Source organism: Bos grunniens, chromosome 8, assembly GCF_055505025.1.
Source record: "Bos grunniens cultivar Pamir isolate PY7600 chromosome 8, Bosgru_T2T1.0, whole genome shotgun sequence".
NCBI lineage: Eukaryota > Metazoa > Chordata > Mammalia > Artiodactyla > Bovidae > Bos > Bos grunniens.
The window spans coordinates 12,825,604-12,846,381 of NC_141172.1; the positions used below are offsets into that span (position 1 = coordinate 12,825,604).

The following is a 20,778-nucleotide window of genomic DNA, read 5'->3' on the forward strand; positions in this document are numbered from 1 at the left end:
TAATTTAACACTCTATAATTGACAGTATAAAACCACTTAGAATGGTCAAGAATATTGCACTTCATGTAAATTCTCAGCATAGTAAGTGCTTACAATAAAATTATTCAAGCAAGGGATTGGTCCAATCTTACTAGCAGAACACCTATCTATTTGGAAACATATTTAAGTAACCATCCAGAGCATGTCACTGTTTCACTACACAGACAACAAAGTGAGATCATCTTCTGATCCAGATTTTATCATGGCTTCTTTGATAATTGCCCATATCCTGGTGAAATTTTCTAACTTACATCCTTTTTTCTAATTAAGGGGAGAATGGGATAAGTAAGATATTATGATTCAAACTAAGCATCTTGAGACTTATATTTTAAATGTAAAAGCACAACACTACATATATATATATATATATTTAACTGAAAGTCATTAAGCACATTTTTTTTAAGTGTATAGTAAAGCAAGTCTATGGTAAAGCCCCTTTTCACTGCTATTGCCTACATATCTGGGTAGAAAACATTAAGATTTTTGTAATCATATCTGACTGAGCATGTGGTTTTACCAGGTTTTTATTATTATTATTATTACTGTTTTCTACAGAGGAATAAAAGAGATACAAAAATAAATGCAAGGCACAATTGACTTTTGAATACTTTTTATACATAATACTGTAAATCTGTGATGATATATAGAAACCTTTTAGATTCCAAACCTTTCTTAATTACTCTTATCTGAACCTCTTTTTTAAATGTTTGTACTGAGTTCTTTGTCTTTTCCTTCCCTTTTTTCCTTGAAGATCGTCAAAACTTGATCTTCCTTCTCTTATGCCTTAATACTTTTCAAGTGTCTTTCTTCTCATGATACTTTGATGTCAATAAACAATTGGATAGGTGTGTGTGTGTGTGTCTGTGTTTGTTGAATTTATTTGAAATAAGCAAAGAAAACAGTTCTGGTAGGCTTATACATATCCTTTTTCTTTTTTACTTTATTGCTTCAACTAAAAACACAAATTAATTTAAAGACCACCTTTACATTCTTTCCCAAACCTCAGCTGTTTTTGTTCTTCCCAAAATATCTTTAGAGATACTATGGTACATATGAACGAACACTAACTAGCTTGATAGTTGAAGGCGTAAGATTCTCTTGTTGTACATTTAATTATGTTAAAGCTGTAGTAAAGACACTTGCATCATGATAATGAGTAAATTCTCTTTGGTTTTCTCTCTTCTTTCCATTCATTATCTAGTGTTTTTTTTTTTTTTTAATTTTTTCAAATATAGTAGATTTACAATGTATTAATTCCAGGTGTACAGCAACATGATTCAGTTTGATTCCCAAATGATACATATATATCTATTCTTTTTAGATTCTTTTCCAGTATTGGTTATTACAAGATATCTTGTCTGGTTCCCTGTGCTATAAGTCCTTGCTGTTTACTCATTTTATATAAAGTAGTGTGCATTTTGAAGAAGGCAATGGCATGCCACTCCAGTACTCTTGCCTGGAAAATCCTATGGATGGAGGGGCCTGGTGGGCTGCAGTCCATGGGGTCGCTAGGAGTCAGACACGACTGAGCAACTTCCCTTTCACTTTCATTCATTGGAGAAGGACATGGCAACCCACTCCAGTGTTCTTGCCTGGAGAATCCCAGGGACCGGGGAGCCTGGTGGGCTGCCGTCTGTGGGGTCGCATAGAGTTGGATACGACTGAAGCGACTTAGCAGCAGCAGCAGAAGTGTGTATTTACAAAACCGAAATAGACTCACAAACACAGAAAACAAACATGGATGTCAATGGGGAAAGCAGGGAAAGGGATAAAACTAGGAGTTCAGAATTAAAATCACACACTCTTATATTTACTCTTTATCTAATTGATATATGACAAACATTTAAAATGGCTGGTGATATGATTCAATAATTTATATTAAAAATGAAAAATTTAAACATTCATAGGTTTTTCCATTACTTTGATATTTAAATAAGCCAGTTAAGGATAAATACTAATGGTTTATCAAAATTATATTAAATTATCAGTAATAAAAATATTGTGAATAGTGAACAATATTTAATAGGTTCACCTGCCAGTAAGTGGGAGAAGGCAATGGCACCCCACTCCAGTGTTCTTGCCTGGAGAATCCCAGGGACAGAGGAGCCTGGTGGGCTGCCGTATATGGGGTCACACGGAGTCAGACAAGACTGAAATGACTTAGCAGCAGCCAGTAAGTGAATGATATAAAACTCCAAAGATCTTTTCACATTAGCCTCATCTCTTATTGTCATGTTACAAAGATTTTCTATGGAAATTAAGAAAAAGAAAGCATTATCAGTTCAGTTCAGTCGCTCAGTCGTGTCCGACTCTTTGCAACCCCATGAATCACAGCATGCCAGGCCGCCCTGTCCATCACCAACTCCCGGAGTTCACTCAGACTCATGTCCATCGAGTCAGTAATGCCATCCAGCCATCTCATCCTCTGTCGTCCCCTTCTTCTCCTGCCCCCAGTCCCTCCCATCATCAGAGTCTTTTCCAGTGAGTCAACTCTTCGCATGAGGTGACCAAAGTACTGGAGTTTCAGCTTTAATATCATTCTTTCCAAAGAAATCCAAGGGCTGATCTCCTTCAGAATGGACTGGTTGGATCTCCTTGCAGTCCAAGGGACTCTCAAGAGTCTTCTCCAACACCACAGTTCAAAGGCATCAATTCTTCGGTGCTCAGCTTTCTTCAGAGTCCAACTCTCACATCCATACATGACTACTGGAAAAACCATAGCCTTGACTAGACGAACCTTTGTTGGCAAAGTAATGTCTCTGCTTTTCAATGTGCTATCTAGGTTGGTCATAACTTTCCTTCCAAGGAGTAAGCGTCTTTTAATTTCATGGCTGCATTCACCATCTGCAGTGATTTTGGAGCCCAAAAAAATAAAGTCTGACGGTGTTTCCACTGTTTCCCCATCTATTTCCCATGAAGTGATGGGACCAGATGCCATGATCTTCGTTTTCTGAATGTTGAGGTTTAAGCCAACTTTTTCACTCTCTTCTTTCACCTTCATCAAGAGGCTTTTTAGTTCTTCTTCACTTTCTGCCATAAGGGTGTTGTCATCTGCATATCTGAAGTTATTGATATTTCTCCCAGCAATCTTGATTCTAGCTTGTGCTTCTTCCAGCCCAGTGTTTCTCATGATGTACTCTGCATACAAATTAAATAAGCAGGGTGACAATACACAGCCTTGACGAGCTCCTTTTCCTATTTGGATCCAGTCTGTTGTTCCATGTCCAGTTCTAACTGTTGCTTCCTGACCTGCATACAAATTTCTCAAGATGCAGTTCAGGTGGTCTGGTATTCCCATCTCTTTCAGAATTGTCCACAGTTTATTGTGATCCACACAGTCAAAGGATTTGGCATAGTCAATAAAGCAGAAATAGATGTTTTTCTGGAACTCTCTTGCTTTTTCCATGATCCAGCGGATGTTGGCAATTTGGTCTCTAACTTCTTAAAAACTATTAAAAGTATAAATATACGTGATATTTTTCAGAACTGAGGTGTTGTGACAAGCATGATTTTTATTCACCTGAAACAGATCAATCAGATAAGAATGTTAAATTATTTGAGCCAATGTTTTAGGGAAAGATTAGGAGTATGGGACATTGACATATATTTTCATAAAAACAAAAACAGGTCTTTATAAAATCTTCAAACTATAGGAGATGTATAGCAGATAATATATAGAAAACTATCTTTAAATTGAGTATGGAACTGATTTATGTTTGTTTGGCTAAAATTCTTTGATTCTAGGACAAAATAGAATGATTATTTACTGATGAAAAACAGGCACTATAACAAAATTTAGGAAGTCTTGGAACTTACTCAGAAGCACATAAATATCTACTTTGATTAATATAAGGTTGAAACATCTCTGAATGTACCTACAAAATCAAAATGTGTTGTTGACATGGTTGCAAAAGAGTTTCACTGTTAATTTATAAAAATTAATATACTCATTTTGAGGGAGAAAAATAACCTTCTGGCTTTGTCATGAATGCCAAAGCAGACTACTTTCTACACAAAGAATTTGTTGTTGTTCAGTCACTCAGTCATGTCTGACTCTTCAACCCCATGGACTGCAGCACACCAGGATTTCCTGTCCTTCACCAACTTCCAGAACTTGCTCAAACTCATGTGCATTGAGTTGGTGATATCATCCAAGCATCTCATCCTCTGTCGTCCACTTTTCCTCCTGCCTTCAATCTTTCCAGCATCAGGGTCTTTTCCAATGTGTTGGCTCTTTGCATCAGGTGACGAAAGTATTGGAGCTTCAGCTTCAGCATCAGTCCTTCCAATAAATATTCAGGACTGATTTCCTTTAGGATAGACTGGTTGGATCTCCTTGCAGTCCAAGGGACTCTCAAGAGTCTTCTCCAACACCACAGTTCAAAAGCATCAGTTCTTTGGTCACTCAGCCTTTTCTTACAGTCCAATTCTCACATCTATACATGACTAATAGAAAAACCATAGCTTTGACTATATAGATCTTTCTTAGCAAATTAATGTCTCTGCTTATTAATACGCTTTCTAGGTTTGTCATAACTCTTCTTCCAAGGAGCAAGCATCTTTTAATCTCATGGCTGCAGTCACCATCCGCAGTGATTTTGGAGCCCAAGAAAATAAAGTCTCCCACTGTTTCCATTTTTTCCCCATCTACTTGCCATGAAGTGATGGGACCAGGTGCAATGATCTACTTTTTTTTTGAACGTTGATTTTTAAGCCAACTGTTTTCACTCTCCTCTTTCACCCTCATCAAGAGGCTCTTTAGTTACTCTTCATTTCCTGCCAGAAGGGTGGTATCATCTGCATATGTGAGGTTATTGATATTTCTCCCAGCAGTCTTGATTCCAGCTTGTGCTTCATCTAGCCTGGCATTTTGTATGATATACTCTACATATAAGTCAAATAAGCAGGGTGACAATATAGAAGCTTGATGTACTCCTTTCCCAATTTGGAACCAGTCCATTTTTCCATGACTGGTTCTAACTGTTGCTTCTTGACCTTTATACAGATTTCTCAGGATGTAGGCAAGGTAGTCTGTTATTCCCATCTCTTGAAGAATTTTCCAGTTTGTTGTTATCCACACAGTCAAAGGCTTTGGCATAGTCAATGATGCAGAAGTAGATGTTTTTCTGGAATTGTCTTGCTTTTTCTATGATCCAGCAGATGTTGGCAAATTGACCTCTGACTCCTCTGCCTTTTCTAAATCCAGCGTGAACATCTGGAAGTTCTGGGTTCACGTACTGTTGAAGCTTAGCCTGAAGAATTCTGAGCGTTACTTTGCCAGCATGTGAAATGAGTGCAATTGTGCAGTAGTTTGAACATTTGATGGCATTGCCCTTCTTTGGGGCTGGAAAGAAAACTGACTTGTTCTAGTCCTGTGGCCACAGCTGAGTGTTCCAAATTTGCTGACATATTGAGTGCAGTTCTTTACCAGCATCATCCTTTAAGATTTAAAAAAGCTCAGCTGGAATTCCATCATCTCCAGTAGATTCAGTATAATCCCTATCAATAGATGACTGTGTATAGTATAAACACTTTGATGATACTAATTCCTCTAACCCATGCCATAAGACATCTTTGTATTTTATGTGTGTATTCTTCTGTCTTTTATCAATGTCTTATAGTTTTCAATGTAGAGATGTTTACCTCTTTGGTTTAATTTATTTTTATGTATTCTCTTGTAGCTATTGTAAATGAAGTCATTTTACTTATTCAGATACCTTGTTTTAGTGTATGGAAATACTACTGATTTTTGTATGTCAATTTTTTGTGCTGAAACTACTAACTTTGTTGGCTGCTTCTAGCAACTTTTGTGGTGGAATCCTTAGATTTTTCTGTATATAAAATCATGTCATGTGCAGATAGAGATCATTTTACTTCTTTCTTTCCAATTCTGAAGTCTAACTATATTTAGTACTATATTTAGTAAGACTGGTAAAAGTACACTCTTGTTTCTGATCTTAGAGAGAAGACCTTCAGACTTTTACTAGTGAGTACTATGTTAGCTGTGGGATTTCTCTTCTGTGGCTTTCTTTATGTTTGGATATGTTTCTTCTGTATCTAACTGGTTGAAAGTTTATTTTAAGAATGGTTATTGAATTTTATTAAATGTTTCAATTTTTTTTCTGTATACACTGAGATCATACAAATTTTATCTTTCCTTCTGTCAATGTGGTGTATCACAGTTATTGATTTGCCTGTGTTGAACCGTTCTTGCAATCCAAACATGAATCCCACTTTAACATGTTATAGATGCTTTTGGTGTGCTGCTGAATTCAGTGTGCTAATATTTTGTTGAGAATTTTTCTATCCATATCTATGAAGAATATTGGCCTGTAGTTTTCTTTCCTTGTAATGTCTTATCTGACTTTGTATCAGGGTAATGGTTCCCTTGTAAAATGAGTTCAGGAGTGTAACCTCCTCTTTGATTTTTCTTAGAAAGTTTGAGAAAGACTGGCTTTAATTCTTTACATGTTTGATAGCAGAACCATCTGTTCCTGGGCATTTTGTGTTTGGAGATTTGTGTTTCATGATTTGGTCTTCTTACTAGCAACTAGTCTATTCAGAATTTCTATTTCATCCTGATTCAGTCTTGTTAAGTTGTAAGTTTCTAAGACTTTCTAGGTTTCTAAGAATTTCTAGGTTGTCCAGTTTGATGGCATATAGTTGTTCATAGTAGCCCCTATTATCCTTTGCATGTCTGATATTGGTTGTAATATCTCTTCTTTCATTTATAATGTTACTGATTTGGGTCCTCTTCCTTTTTCTCTTCATTCATCTAACTAAAGGTTTATCAATTTTGTTTATCTTTTCAAAGAATCATCTTTTGGCTCTTTTAATCTTTTCTTCTGTTTTCCTGTTCTATTTATTCCTTCTCTTATGAATAACACTTTTGTGTCTCTTCATTTTTAACTTTGATGTAATTGTTTTTTTCCTAGTTTCATAAGTCTAAAGTTAAGTTGGTTGAGATATTTCTATTTTTTATATTCGTGTTTGTGGTTATAAATATCCATCTTATAACTGTTCTTGCTGCATCTCATACATTCTGGTATCTTGTGTTTTCATTTACACATGTCTCAAGCACTTCTAAAATTTCCCCCCTTTTTTTTCTGGCCCATTTGTTGTTTAGCATAGTGTTTAATAGTCATGTGTTCATGATTTTTCCAGTTTTCCCACTATTACTTATTTCTTCTTTCATGTCATTCTGGTCAGAGAAGATACTTGGTAGGATTTTAATCTTTTTAAATTTGCAAAGATACGTTTTATGCCTAACATGTGATCTATCCTAGAAAATGTTCCATGTGGGTTTAAAAAGCATGTATATCCCACTGCTATTAAGTAGAATATTCTGCATATGCTTGATAGGTTTATGTGGTTTATAGTTTTATTCAGATCTGTGTGTTTTGTTTTTTATATTCTCTGTCTGAATGATCAATTCATTTTTGAGAGTAGAGTATTAAATTACCCACTCAGTTCAGTTCAGTTCAGTCGCTCAGTCGTGTCTGACTCTTTGCGACCCCATGAATTGCAGCATGCCAGGCCTCCCTGTCCATCACCAACTCCCGGAGTTCACCCAGACTCACGTCCATCGAGTCAGTGATGCCATCCAGCTATCTCATCCTCTGTTGTCCCCTTCTCCTCCTGCCCCCCAATCCCTCCAAGCATCAGCATCAGAGTCTTTTCCAATGAATCAACTCTTCACCTGAGGTGGCCAAAGTATTGGATTTCAGCTTTAGCATCATTCCTTCCAAAGAAATCCCAGGGCTGATCTCCTTCAGAATAGACTGGTTGGATCTCCTTGCAGTCCAAGGGACTCTTCAAGACGCTTCTCCAACACCACAGTTCAAAAGCATCAATTCTTCTGTGCTCATCCTTCACGGTCCAACTCTCACATCCATACCCACTACTGTTATGTTAATGTTTTCTTGTTAGATCTGTTAGTATCTGTTTTATCTATTTAGGTGTTTCAATATTGACCATATATTTACCACTGTTATAACTTCTTGATGGATTGACCCATTCTTCATTACATAAAAACCTTCTTTGTTACTTTTCAAAATCATTTTAAAGTATATTCTATCTGAAAAAAATATAGCTACCCCTGACTTTTTTGGTTACATTTGCTTGAAAGATCATTTTCCATCTTGTCACTTTCAGTCTTTGTGTCTTTAAGTTAAACTCAGTTTCTTATAGGCAGCATACTGTGTTGTTTTTTTTTTTAAACTTTACAATATTGTATTGGTTTTGCCAAATATTGAAATGAATCCCCCACAGGTATACATGTGTTCCCCATCCTGAACCCTCCTCCCTCCTCCCTCCCCATACCATCCCTCTGGGTCATCCCAGTGCACCAGCCCCAAGCATCCAGTATCGTGCATTGAACCTGGACTGGCGACTTGTTTCATACATGATATTATACATGTTTCAATATCATTCTCCCAGATCTTCCCACCCTCTCCCTCTCCCACAGAGTCCATAAGACTGTTCTATACATCAGTGTCTCTTTTGCTGTCTCATATACAGGGTTATTGTTACCATCTTTCTAAATTCCATATATATGCGTTAGTATATTGTATTGGTGTTTTTCTTTCTGGCTTACTTCACTCTGTATAATAGGCTTCAGTTTCATCCACCTCATTAGAACTGATTCAAATGTATTATTTTTAATGGCTGAGTAATACTCCATTGTGTATATGTACCACAGCTTTCTTATCCATTCATCTGCTGATGGACATCTAGTTGCTTCCATGTCCTGGCTATTATAAACAGTGCTGCAATGAACATTGGCGTGCATGTGTCTCTTTCCCTTCTGGTTTCCTTAATGTGTATGCCCAGCAGTGGGATTGCTGGATCATAAGGCAGTTCTATTTCCAGTTTTTTAAGGAATCTCCACACTGTTCTCCATAGTGGCTGTACTAGTTTGCCTTCCCACCAACAGTGTAAGAGGGTTCCCTTTTCTCCACACCCTCTCCAGCATTTATCGCTTGTAGATTTTTGGATCACAGCCATTCTGACTGGCATGAAATGGTACGTCATTGTGGTTTTGATTTGCATTTCTCTGATAATGAGTGATGTTGAGCATCTTTTCATGTGTTTGTTAGCCATCTGTATGTCTTCTTTGGAGAAATATCTATTTAGTTCTTTGGCCCATTTTTTGATTGGGTCATTTATTTTACTGGAATTGAGCTGCAGGAGTTGCTTGTATATTTTTGAGATTAGTTGTTTGTCAGTTGCTTCATTTGCTATTATTTTCTCCCATTCTGAAGGCTGTCTTTTCACCTTGCTTATAATTTCCTTTGTTGTGCAGAAGCTTTTAAGTTTAATTAGGTCCCATTTGTTTATTTTTGCTCTTATTTCCAATATTCTGGGAGGTGGGTCCATAGAGGATCCTGCTGTGATGTATGTCAGAGAGTGTTTTGCCTATGTTCTCCTCTAGGAGTTTTATAGTTTCTGGTCTTATGTTTAGATCTTTAATCCATTTTAAGTTTGTTTTTGTGTATGGTGTTATAAAGGTCAAAGATAAGATGTCCATATGTGCGTGGATTTATCTCTGGGCTTTCTATTTTGTTCCATTGATCTATATTTCTGTCTTTGTGCCAGTACCATACTGTCTTGATGATTGGCTTTGTAGTAGAGCCTGAAGTCAGGTAGGTTGATTCCTCCAGTTCCATTCTTCTTTCTCAAGATAGCTTTGGCTATTCGAGGTTTTTTGTATTTCCATACAAATTGTGAAATTATTTGTTCTAGCTCTGTGAAGAATACCGTTGGTAGCTTGATAGGGATTGCATTGAATCTATAAATTGCTTTGGGTAGTATACTCATTTTCACTATATTGATTCTTCCAATCCATGAAAATGGTATATTTCTCCATCTATTAGTGTCCTCTTTGATTTCTTTCACGAGTGTTTTATAGTTTTCTATATATAGGTCTTTAGTTTCTTTAGGTAGATATATTCCTAAGTATTTTATTCTTTTTGTTGCAATGGTGAATGGAATTGTTTCCTTAATTTCTCTTTCAGTTTTCTCATTATTAGCATATAGGAATGCAAGGGATTTCTGTGTGTTGATTTTATATCCTGCAACTTTACTATAATCATTGATTAGTTCTAGTAATTTTCTGGTGGAGTTTAGGGTTTTCTATGTAGAGGATCATGTCATCTGCAAACAGTGAGAGTTTTACTTCTTTTCCAATTTGGATTCCTTTTATTTCTTTTTCTGCTCTGATTGCTGTGGCCAAAACTTCCAAAACTATGTTGAATAGTAATGGTGAAAGTGGGCAGCCTTGTCTTGTTCCTGACTTTAGAGGAAATGCTTTCAATTTTTCACCATTGAGGATAATGTTTGCTGTGGTTTTGTCATATATAGCTTTTATTATGTTGAGGTATGTTCCTTCTATTCCTGCTTTCTGGAGAGTTTTTATCATAAATGGATGTTGAATTTTGTCAAAAGCTTTCTCTGCATCTATTGAGATAATCATATGGTTTTGTTTTTCAATTTGTTAATGTGGTGTATTACATTGATTGATTTGTGGATATTGAAGAATCCTTGCATCCCTGGGATAAAGCCCACTTGGTCATGATGTATGATGTTTTTAATGTGTTGTTGGATTCGGATTGCTAGAATTTTGTTAAGGATTTTTGCATCTATGTTCATCAGTGATATTGGCCTGTAGTTTTCTTTTTTTGTGGCATCTTTGTCAGGTTTTGGTATTAGGGTCATGGTGGCCTCATAGAATGAGTTTGGAAGTTTACTTTCCTCTGCAATTTTCTGGAAGTATTTCAGTAGGATAGGTGTTAGCTCTTCTCTTCTTTTTTTTGTGGCATCTTTGTCAGGTTTTGGTATTAGGGTGATTGTGGCCTCATAGTATGAGTTTGGAAGTTTACCTTCCTCTGCAATTTTCTGGAAGAGTTTGAGCAGGATAGGTGTTAGCTCTTCTCTAAATTTTTGGTAGATCTTGTTTTTTTTTTTCTTTTATTCAGTCACTTTCTTTTAATTGGAGAAATTCCAGTGACCTTTGAAAAATGTTTATTTTATATTGGAGCATAGTTCATTAACATTGCTGTTAGTTTTAGGCGTGCAGCAAAGTGGTTCAGTTAATACATATGCATGTATCTTTTTTTTTTCCAAATTTTTTTTCTGATTTAAGATTATTCTAGAATATTAAGCACTGTTCCCTGTGTTTTACACTAAGTACTTGTTGATTATCTATGTTAAGTAAAGTAGTACGTATATGACAATCCCAAACCCCTATCCCACTCCCACCCTCCCCACCAGTAATCATAAATTCATTGTCTAAGTCAGTGAGTCTGTTCATTTGTAACATTTTTTTTTAATTCCACATATAAGCAAAACTATATTTGTCTTTCTCTGACTTTACTTAATATAATAATCTCCAGGTCCATCCATATTGTTAGAAATGGCATTATTTTTATGGCTAATATTCCATTGTATGTGTATGTGTATATATGTGTGTGTGTCTGTGTGTATATATATATGTGTGTGTGTATATATATGTATGTGTATATATATATATATATGGACTTCCCTCGTGGCTCAGATGGTAAAGCATCTGCCTGCAATATGGGAGACCCAGGTTTGATCCCTGGGTTGGGAAGATCTCCTGGAGAAGGAAATGTGTGTGTGTGTGTATATGTATGTGTATATATATATATATATATATATATATAATCATCAGACAACATGATACATGAATCCTGTATGTGGAAGAGAGGGATAGAGAGACAGAGAAAAACAGACTGTAAAAAGATAGATGTATACATGTAGGTAAAAGGAACAAAATTTCAGGAGTTTATACTAACACTACTAATATATTCTAATACATTTCTAACACATAGTGCTATTAATACATTCTAATTCAGTTCTGTTGTAGTGCAGTCACTAAGTTGTGTCCAGCTCTTTTGACCCATGAACTGTAGCACACACAGCTCCTCTGTCCTTCACTATCTCCCAGAGTCTCCTCAAATTCATGTCTATTGAGTTGTTTGTGCTAGCTAAACATCTTATCCTCTGTCACCCCGTTCTTCTTTTGCCTTCAATCTTTCCCAGAATCAGGGTCTTTTCCAATGAGTCAACTCTTCACATCAGGTGACTAAAGTATTGGAACTTCAGCCTCAATATCAGTCCTTCCAATTAATATTCAGGGTTGATTTCCTTTAAGATTGACTGATTTGATCTCCTTGCTATCCAAGGGACTCTCTCAATGGGAGTCTTCTCCAGTACCAAAGTCCAAAAGCCTCGGTTCTTTGGTGCTCAGCCTTCTTTATGGTCCAAATCTCACATCTGTACATAACTGCGAGAAAATCCATAGTTTTGACTAGATAGACCATTGTTGGCAAAGTGATATCTTTGCTTTTAAATATGCTATCTAGGTTTTTCATAGCTTTCCTCTTAAGGAGCAAGCATCTTTTAATTTCATGGCTGCATGCATCTTCCTCAGTGATTTTGGAGCACAAGAAAGTAAAATCTGTTACTGCTTTCACTTTTTCCCCTTCTATTTGCCATGAAGTGATGGGCCTGGGTGCCATGATCTCAGTTTTTTGAATGTTCAGTTTCAAGCCAGCTTTTTCACTCTCCTCTTTCACCTTCATCAAGAAACTGTTTAGTTCCTCTTCATGTTCTGCTATTAGAGTGGAATCATCTGCATATCAGAGGCTGTCAATGTTTTTCTAGCAGTCTTCATTAAAACTTGTGATTCATCCAGTCCAGTGTTTTGCATGATGTATTCTTCACATAAGTTAAATAAGCAGGGGGACAATATACAACTTTGACATACTCTTTTCCCAGTTTAGAACCAGCCTGTTGTTCCATGTCCAGTTTTAACTGTTGCTTCTTGACCTGTATACAGATTTCTCAGGAGGGAAGTAAGGTGGTCTGGTATTCCCATCTCTTGAAGAATTTTCCAGTTTGTTGTGATACACATAGTCAAAAACTTTAGCATAGTCAATTAAGCAGAAGTAGATTTTTTTTTTCTGGAATTCTCTTTTTTTTCTCCATGATCTAATGAATGTTGGCAATTAGATCTCTGGTTCCTCCACCTCTTTGAAACTCAGCTTGTACATCAGGAAATTCTTGGTTCACATACTGCGTATCACATGGCCTCCGATATGCAGATGATTCCACTCTAATAGCAGAACATGAAGAGGAACTAAACAGTTTCTTGATGAAGGTGAAAGAGGAGAGTGAAAAAGCTGGCTTGAAACTGAACATTCAAGAAACTGAGATCATGGCACCCAGGCCCATCACTTCATGGCAAATAGAAGGGGAAAAAGTGAAAGCAGTAACAGATTTTACATAGCTTGAAGGATTTTGAATATAAAATTGCTGTATCATGTGATGAGTGCAATTGTACAATAGTTGGAACAGTCTTTGACATTGCCCACCTTTGGGATTAGAATGAAAACTGACTTTATCCAGTCCTGTGGCCACTACTGAGTTTTCCAGATTTGCTGACATATTGAGTACAGCACTTTCACAGCATCACATCATCTTTTAGGATTGAATAGTTCAGCTGGAATTCCGTCATCTCCACTAACTTTGTTCATAATAATGTTTCCTAAGGCCCACGTGACTTCATACTCCAGGATGTCTGGCTTTAGGGGAGTGACCACAGAATTGTGGTTATCTGGGTCATTATGACCTTTTTTGTATAGTTTTGTGTATTCTTGCCACCACTTCTTAATTTCTTCTGCTTCTGTTAGGTCCATAGTGTTTCTGTCTTTTATCATGCCCATTCTTGATGAAATGTTCCCTTGATATTTCCTATTTACTTGAAGAGATCTCTAGTCCTTCCCATTCTATTGTATTCCCCTATTTCTTTGAATTGTTCATTTAAGAAGGCATTCTTATCTCACCTTGATTCAGTTCTAATATACACCTAATTATAGGGTTTGGAGAAGGCAATGGCAACCCACTCCAGTACTCTTGCCTGGAAAATCCCATGGACGGAGGAGCTTGGTGGGCTGCAGTCCATGGGGTCACTAGGAGTCGGACATGACTGAGTGACTTCACTTTATTTTTTCACTTTCATGCATTGGAGAAGGAAATGGCAACCCACTCCAGTGTTCTTGCCTGGAGAATCCCAGGGATTGGAGAGCCCGGTGGGCTGCTGTCTATGGGGTCGCACAGAGTTGGACACGACTGAAGCGACTTAGCAGCAGCAGCAGCATAGGGTTTTCACTTCATCTTTTCAACATTATATTCATACTGTATCTATACATATCCTTTTTCTTCCACACAGAGATCTTGGATCTAAAGAATACAGAAGATAGTAAAATTAGAATATTCCATCATTACTCATTTTGTTGATAGCATATTATGTATGAACAGTTTGGGAATAAGATTCAAATAATGTCTAATACTAATAATGGTTACTGAAAACAGTTTAAATCTTTCTTTGCATTTTCCCCAAACTGTCATAGTTACACAATATCTACAATAGCAGATAATACAGACATTACACACAATAAAATCTTGTTTTAAGACTTCACTTTTAGATCTAGAAATAATTATTTATATAAGTCTTACCACTAGTACTGAGGTCAACAGCTTTCTCACTCCAGTTCAGTTGCTCAGACGTGTCTGACTCTTTGCGACCCCATGGACTGCAGCACACCAGGATTCCCTATCACCAACTCCCGAGGCTTGCTCAAACTCATGTCCATTGCATCGGTGATGCCATCCAACCATCTCATCCTTTGTCATCCCCTTCTCCTCCCCCATTCAATCTTTCTCAGCATCAGGGTCTTTTCCAATGAGTCAGTTCTTCGCATCAAGTGGCCAAAGTATTGGAGTTTCAGCTTCAGCATCAGTCCTTCCAATGATTATTCAGGACTGATTTCCTTTAGGATGGACTGGTTGGATCTCTTTGCAGTCCAAGGGACTCTCAAGAGTTTTCTCCAAACCTCAGTTCAAAAGCATCAATTCTTTGGCTCTCAGCTTTCTTTATAGTCCAACTCTCACGTCCATACAGGACTACTGGGAAATCCATAGCTTTAACTAGATAGGCCTTTGTTGGTGATGTCTCTGCTTTTTAATATGCTGTCTGTATTGGTCATAGCTTTTTTTCCAAAAAGCAAGCGCCTTTTAATTCCATGGCTGCAATCACCATCTGCAGTAATTTTGGAGCCTAAAAAAATAACGTCTGTCACTGTTTCCATTGTTTCCCCATCTGTTTGCCATGATCTTAGTTTTCTGAATGTTGAGTTTTAAGACAACTTTTTCACTCTCCTCTTTCACTTTCATCAAGAGGCTTTTTAGTTTTTCTTTGCTTTTTCTGCCATAAGGGTGCTGTTATCTGCCTATCTGAGGTTATTGATATTTCTCCTGGCAGTCTTGATTCCAGCTTGTGCTTCATCCAGTCTGGCATTTTGCATGATGTGCTGTTCTTCTAAGTTAAATAAGCAGAGTGCCAATATGCAGACTTGACATACTCCTTTCCCAATTTGGAACCTCTCTATTGTTCCATGTCTAGTTCTAATTGTTTCTTCCTGACCTGCATACAGGTTTCTCAGGAGGCAGGTCAGCTGGTCTGGTATTCCCATCTCTTGAAGAATTTTCCACAGTTTATTGTGATCCACACAGTCAAAGGCTTTGGCATAGTCAATAAAGCAGAAGTAGATATTTTTCTGGAATTCTCTTGCTTTTTCAATGATCCAGCGGATGTTGGCAATTTGATCTCTGGTTCCTCTGCCTTTTCCAAATCCAGCTTGAATATCTGTAAGTTCATGGTTCACGTACTTTTGAAGCCTGGCTTGGAGAATTTTGAGCATTACTTTGCTAGTGTTTTTATCTTTGTCTGAATCTCTTTCACTATGAGGTAACTGAGAAAAATCTCATGGGAACAATGTCTAATTAATGCTTATACATTACTAATAGTTAATAGCTGTTTGGAATGAAGATCAATTTTGCAATTAGGAAATCTTTTTGTCACTTTTTTTTTTTTTTTGAGTATTGTAAATATGTGATCCATGTAGCAGTCTTCGTTCAATTTGTTGTATAAACCTTGTTGCTTGATGGCCCAAGTTTTTTTTTTTTTTTTTTCCTACTAAGTTCAGTCATTTTATAAAAATGTGTTGGCCATTCCATATTGTTTTCTCTTTCATAAATTTCAAAATTTTACTTATTTACTTTTGATTGTGCTTGGTCTTTGATGCTGTGCAAGCTGTCTTTAGTTGTGGTGAATGGAGCTATTTTTCTCTGAGATATGTGGGCTTCTCACTGCACTGGCTCCTTCTGTTTCAGAGCACAAGCTTTAGGTGTGTGGGATCAGTACTTGCAGCTTGCCGGCTCTAGAGAGTTGGCTCAGTAGTTGTGGTACAGGGGCTTAGTTGCACGCGGGATCCTCCTGAACCAAGGATTGAAACCATGTGCCCTGCATTGGCAAGTGAGTTCTTAACCACTGAACCACCAAGGAAGCCCTGTTTTCTCTTTCAAAAAGGACATTCGAAACTCTTTTATTATAGTTTTTTTAATCATAGTTTTAATAATCTTTTTATATGTTCCATGTCCTTGATGAGATGCTCACCTTCAGGTACTACAGTTATCTGTATATTAGATCTTCTTTGCATGTGCTTACCTTCAGTAACTGATACTTTTTCTCAAATATTTTACTTTTAATTTATAAAATTTCCTCATTTGGTACTGTCAGTTGCTATTGAGGCATTATATTGTGTTTATTTGTTCCCATTCTCCTTTTACAATATTCTTATGATTTTTTTAAAAAAATTTACACTCCTTTCATCTTATTTCTGAATTTTTATTTATGATAAACTTTCATGTCTGCATAAATATCTAACCTACTTAGCTTATCTTGAAATATACATTAGATTATTAATGGTTTCTGGGCATGCATTTCTGGCATGGATATGTTTTTCTGAAAGACTATTAGTCTGCTCCTGAGTCTATTTTTTATTTTCTTATATTTGTAGTTTATATGGTATCTGGCCTTAATACTTTTGTATTTTTACATGAATTGAGTTTCCCAAACTTTTATAAGAAGGTATGTTTGAAGGTGGTTTTCATAGCTCACAAAGCTCTCTATATAATTGTGTGCTTTGTTTAAAAATATGGCAGTTGTTTTTTTTTTCTTCCTCAGATTTCCAGGCTGTATTTTTTTCCTCCACTTTTATCTAAAATTTTTCACTTTATTGTCTCTGCCCTATTCTATTTTGATTCCTTTCCCAGAAATTTTTCCTCATCGTGGATCCCTTCCATCAAGAGATGTTCTCATGAGTCATTTTTGAGATTTTACAGGCATTTGGCTTTTCCAGCCAAATTAAGAGTTACCTAAGCTTCTAACAGTCAATGAAGAATGCAGCAGGCAAAAACCATATGGGTTTCAGCTGATAATCAGATATGCTGAGTAGGAACTCCTCAAATCTTGTTTTGAGTACCTTAAATATGTTAGTCTACCTTATTGCTACATAAAGTATAGAAAAGAAAGAAAAAAAAAGCAAAAGTGAAGTTGCTCAGTTGTGTCTGACTCTTTTTGACCCCATGGACTGTAGCCTACTATGCTCCTCCATCCATGGGATTTCCCAAGCCAAAGTACCTGAGTGGGTTGCCATTTCCTTCTCCAGAGGCTTTTCCCAACCCAGGGATAAAACCTGTGTCTCCTGCATTGCAGGCAGATGCTTTACTATCTGATCCACCAGGGAAGGTAAAGTATCAGTTCAGTTCAGTTCAGTTGCTCATTCGTGTCCTACTCTTTGCAACCCCATAAATTGCAGCACACCAGGCCTCCCTGTCCATCACCAACTCCCAGAATTCACCCAAACTCATGTCCATAGAGTTGGTGATGCCATCCAGCCATCTCACCTCTGTTGTCCCCTTTTCCTCCTGCCCCGAATCCCTCCCAGAATCAGGGTCTTTTCCAATGAGTCAGCTCTTCACATGAGGTGGCCAAAGTATTGGAATTTCAGCCTCAGCATCAGTCCTTCCAATGAATGCCCAGGACTGATCTTCTTTAGGATGGACTGGTTGTATCTCCTTGCAGTCCAAGGGACTCTCAAGAGTCTTCTCCAACATCACAGTTCAAAAGCATCAATTCTTTGGGACTCGGCTTTCTTCACAGTCCAACTCTCACACCCATACATGACCACTGGAAAAACCATAGCCTTGACTAGACGGACCTTTGTTGGCAAAGTAATGTCTCTGCTTTTGAATATGCTATCTAGGTTTGTCATAACTTTCCTTTCAAGGAGTAAGCGTCTTTTAATTTCATGGCTGCAATCACCATCTGCAGTGATTTTGGAGCCCAAAAAATAAAGTCTGACACTGTTTCCCCATCTATTTCCCATGAAGTGATGGGACCAGATGTCATGATCTTAGATCTCATTATAATCTAATTTACCTTCCCATATAAGTCTTGTGTTTTGTTGCTGTGATTCCCAAGGAATAACTCAGATTTGGGGTATTCTTCCTTTCTTAGGCTGTTAGAATTGTTCTCTTAGTACCTTCTGATAGTTCCACACAGCCACTGTAACACTCATGTATTATTAATATGTCTTAATAGTTTTTTTTTCCCCCCCCAGGGGCTTATATGGATACTTACTATCCAGAATATTTCTACCCAATTCTGGATTTTTATGTGTAAATTCTTAAAGATCCAAAAGCTAGCCTTCCATTGCATTATCGTCTCCTTCTCTAGAACTTTAACAAAAAATATTTGTGAGTTATTTATTAAAGGTTAATTATTGATTACAATTGAACTTAAATATGGAGATTTTCTTATTTCTTGTGACCCTCCTACTAAGTAGATACAGTTGATGTTTGAGTTCCATGAGTTCATTTATAGACAGATGTTTTTCAATAAGTATATTGCAAAAATGTTTATGTAGAGATTAATGTGTTTTTAAATATGTAGAAGGTGGGTGATTTCTAATATGAAATGATTAATATGCTAGTTTTCTTATTCTCTTATAGCTTGGCTTTTAAAGAATTACCCTACTGGACAGTACACCTCTATCTCTCCTAATTGGAAAAACTGCCCATCAGCCTATCATCACAGGTAAGCAGTGTGTTTTAAAAACGTAACAGTTTGCAATACTATAGTATGAATATTGCTGTACTATTGTATTTCATATAAATTTTACAGTCATTCATTCATTAATGTAAAAGCTAGGTAACTGTGAAGAAATCATATTGATTATACTAGGCTTCCATTAAGCAATCATATTACTACTGCTTTGTTATCAATTCATGAATTGTTATAGACATCAACATGAATTTCTCACATCTTTTCATTTTTGGTGTCTAGTCTTAGTAATATGACATCTGTAGTGTTTTGTACCCCACAAGGCAATATTTATGTAGGCACTAACAAATGATTCATTTTTAACCACTGAACAAACTTTCAGTACAGTAAATATATTTTCTCTTCCTTATAAGTTTCTTAATGACATTCTTTAGGCTACTTTATAAGAATATACTATATAATATATAAAACATATAAAATATGTGCTTTTCATCTGTTTATGTAATCAACTGATCTGTAAGGCCTCTGGTCAACAACAGGACTATTAGTTAAATTTCAGGGAAATCAGAAGTTCTACCTGGATTTTCAACTGTGAGGAAGTCAGTAACCCCAATCTTCTACATTGTTCAAGAGTCTGCCGAATATTCAATAGTGTTGCCTCATGCAACTGTCCATGTACTAAAGCTCTAACTTTCAGAATTTGGTGTGTTATGACCATGCACCTACAGATTTAACAGTAGGTCCTATATAACTTCTGAGGATATCCGAGAAGAATTCATGAGATGATTGATGCTGGCTTTTTGTAACCATGGAATGCAATGTCTTCTACATATTTTGCTAAGACTATTCTTATTACAGCACTAAAAGGTTCAGCTAAAAGTTAAATATAACAGGCTGATGATTTACTTAAATATCAGCAGCACAGTCATGAATAAATTTAGATTGTGATATACTCTGGAAGTAGAAAGCATTTAGGATTTTACCTTTGCTTTAGTATGCAAAATGCTTTTTTTAAGCAACAAAGTCCTAAGAACCCAAGGGAGCTCCTAGTCTCCATATTAAATCCTGAAGTAGCTTATGAATTGTTTAATATTTGAACACCTACAAAGTGCTCACATCAGTTCATCTTCTCTGAAGTAGAAACATCTCTAAGAGGGTGCACAACAGCAGCCTAGCTGAAAAAAAGTGAAAATGAAATTGTCATGTTTAATCACCTCCCTTCTTGAGAAGAAAGATTTAAGCATGTGAAAATGGAATCACTCAAGTCAGAATTAGACCAACTGCTGTGACTAATATCTCCATGATGAAACAAGCTTGTTCATTTTGTATTCCAAGCAACTAACTAAAAGAAGCACAGTGTATAAAACATAATAGATACCAAAAATTCTTTCTTGAAAGAATGAATGAATCAGTGATTAGAAGGACAAGTTTTTTGTCTCTTCACTCATTGATTCATTCTTTCAAGAACAATCTTTACAAAGAAGTAGAATACCATTAAATGTTCAATAACAAGATAGGGCATAGGTAGGAAAGAGTATATATTTTTAATCAGATGAAAATTTTATATCTGTAAATTTTTAAATATATTACCTAACTCATTAGATTTTAACCAAAATTATTTGTACATAGGAATTAACCACTATTAGGCACTCAGTAAGATGTTGTTCTCTTCCCTTTCCTTAGATCTAAATTCTAAAAATAATGAAGCATTATTTGTTACTAAGAAAAACTATAAAAGTTTTCATTTT

The 20,778-nt window shown here is 36.4% G+C and overlaps 2 long non-coding RNA genes across 13 annotated transcripts in view; one reads left to right on the forward strand and one right to left on the reverse strand.

Moving 5' to 3' along the window:
* LOC147366675 (uncharacterized) overlaps positions 1 to 20,778 on the forward strand; it is a 486,700-nt gene that overhangs the window by 460,070 nt on the left and 5,852 nt on the right. For all 12 annotated transcript variants that reach the window (XR_015168931.1, XR_015168936.1, XR_015168932.1 and 9 more), the window contains one exon: positions 18,979 to 19,063. This is a non-coding gene — a long non-coding RNA (uncharacterized LOC147366675). The remainder of the gene's footprint in view (positions 1 to 18,978; positions 19,064 to 20,778) is intronic.
* The window catches only part of LOC147366676 (uncharacterized), a 277,764-nt gene continuing 270,797 nt past the window's right edge, over positions 13,812 to 20,778 (reverse strand). Inside the window, exon 5 of the long non-coding RNA XR_015168955.1 lies at positions 13,812 to 14,304. This is a non-coding gene — a long non-coding RNA (uncharacterized LOC147366676). The remainder of the gene's footprint in view (positions 14,305 to 20,778) is intronic.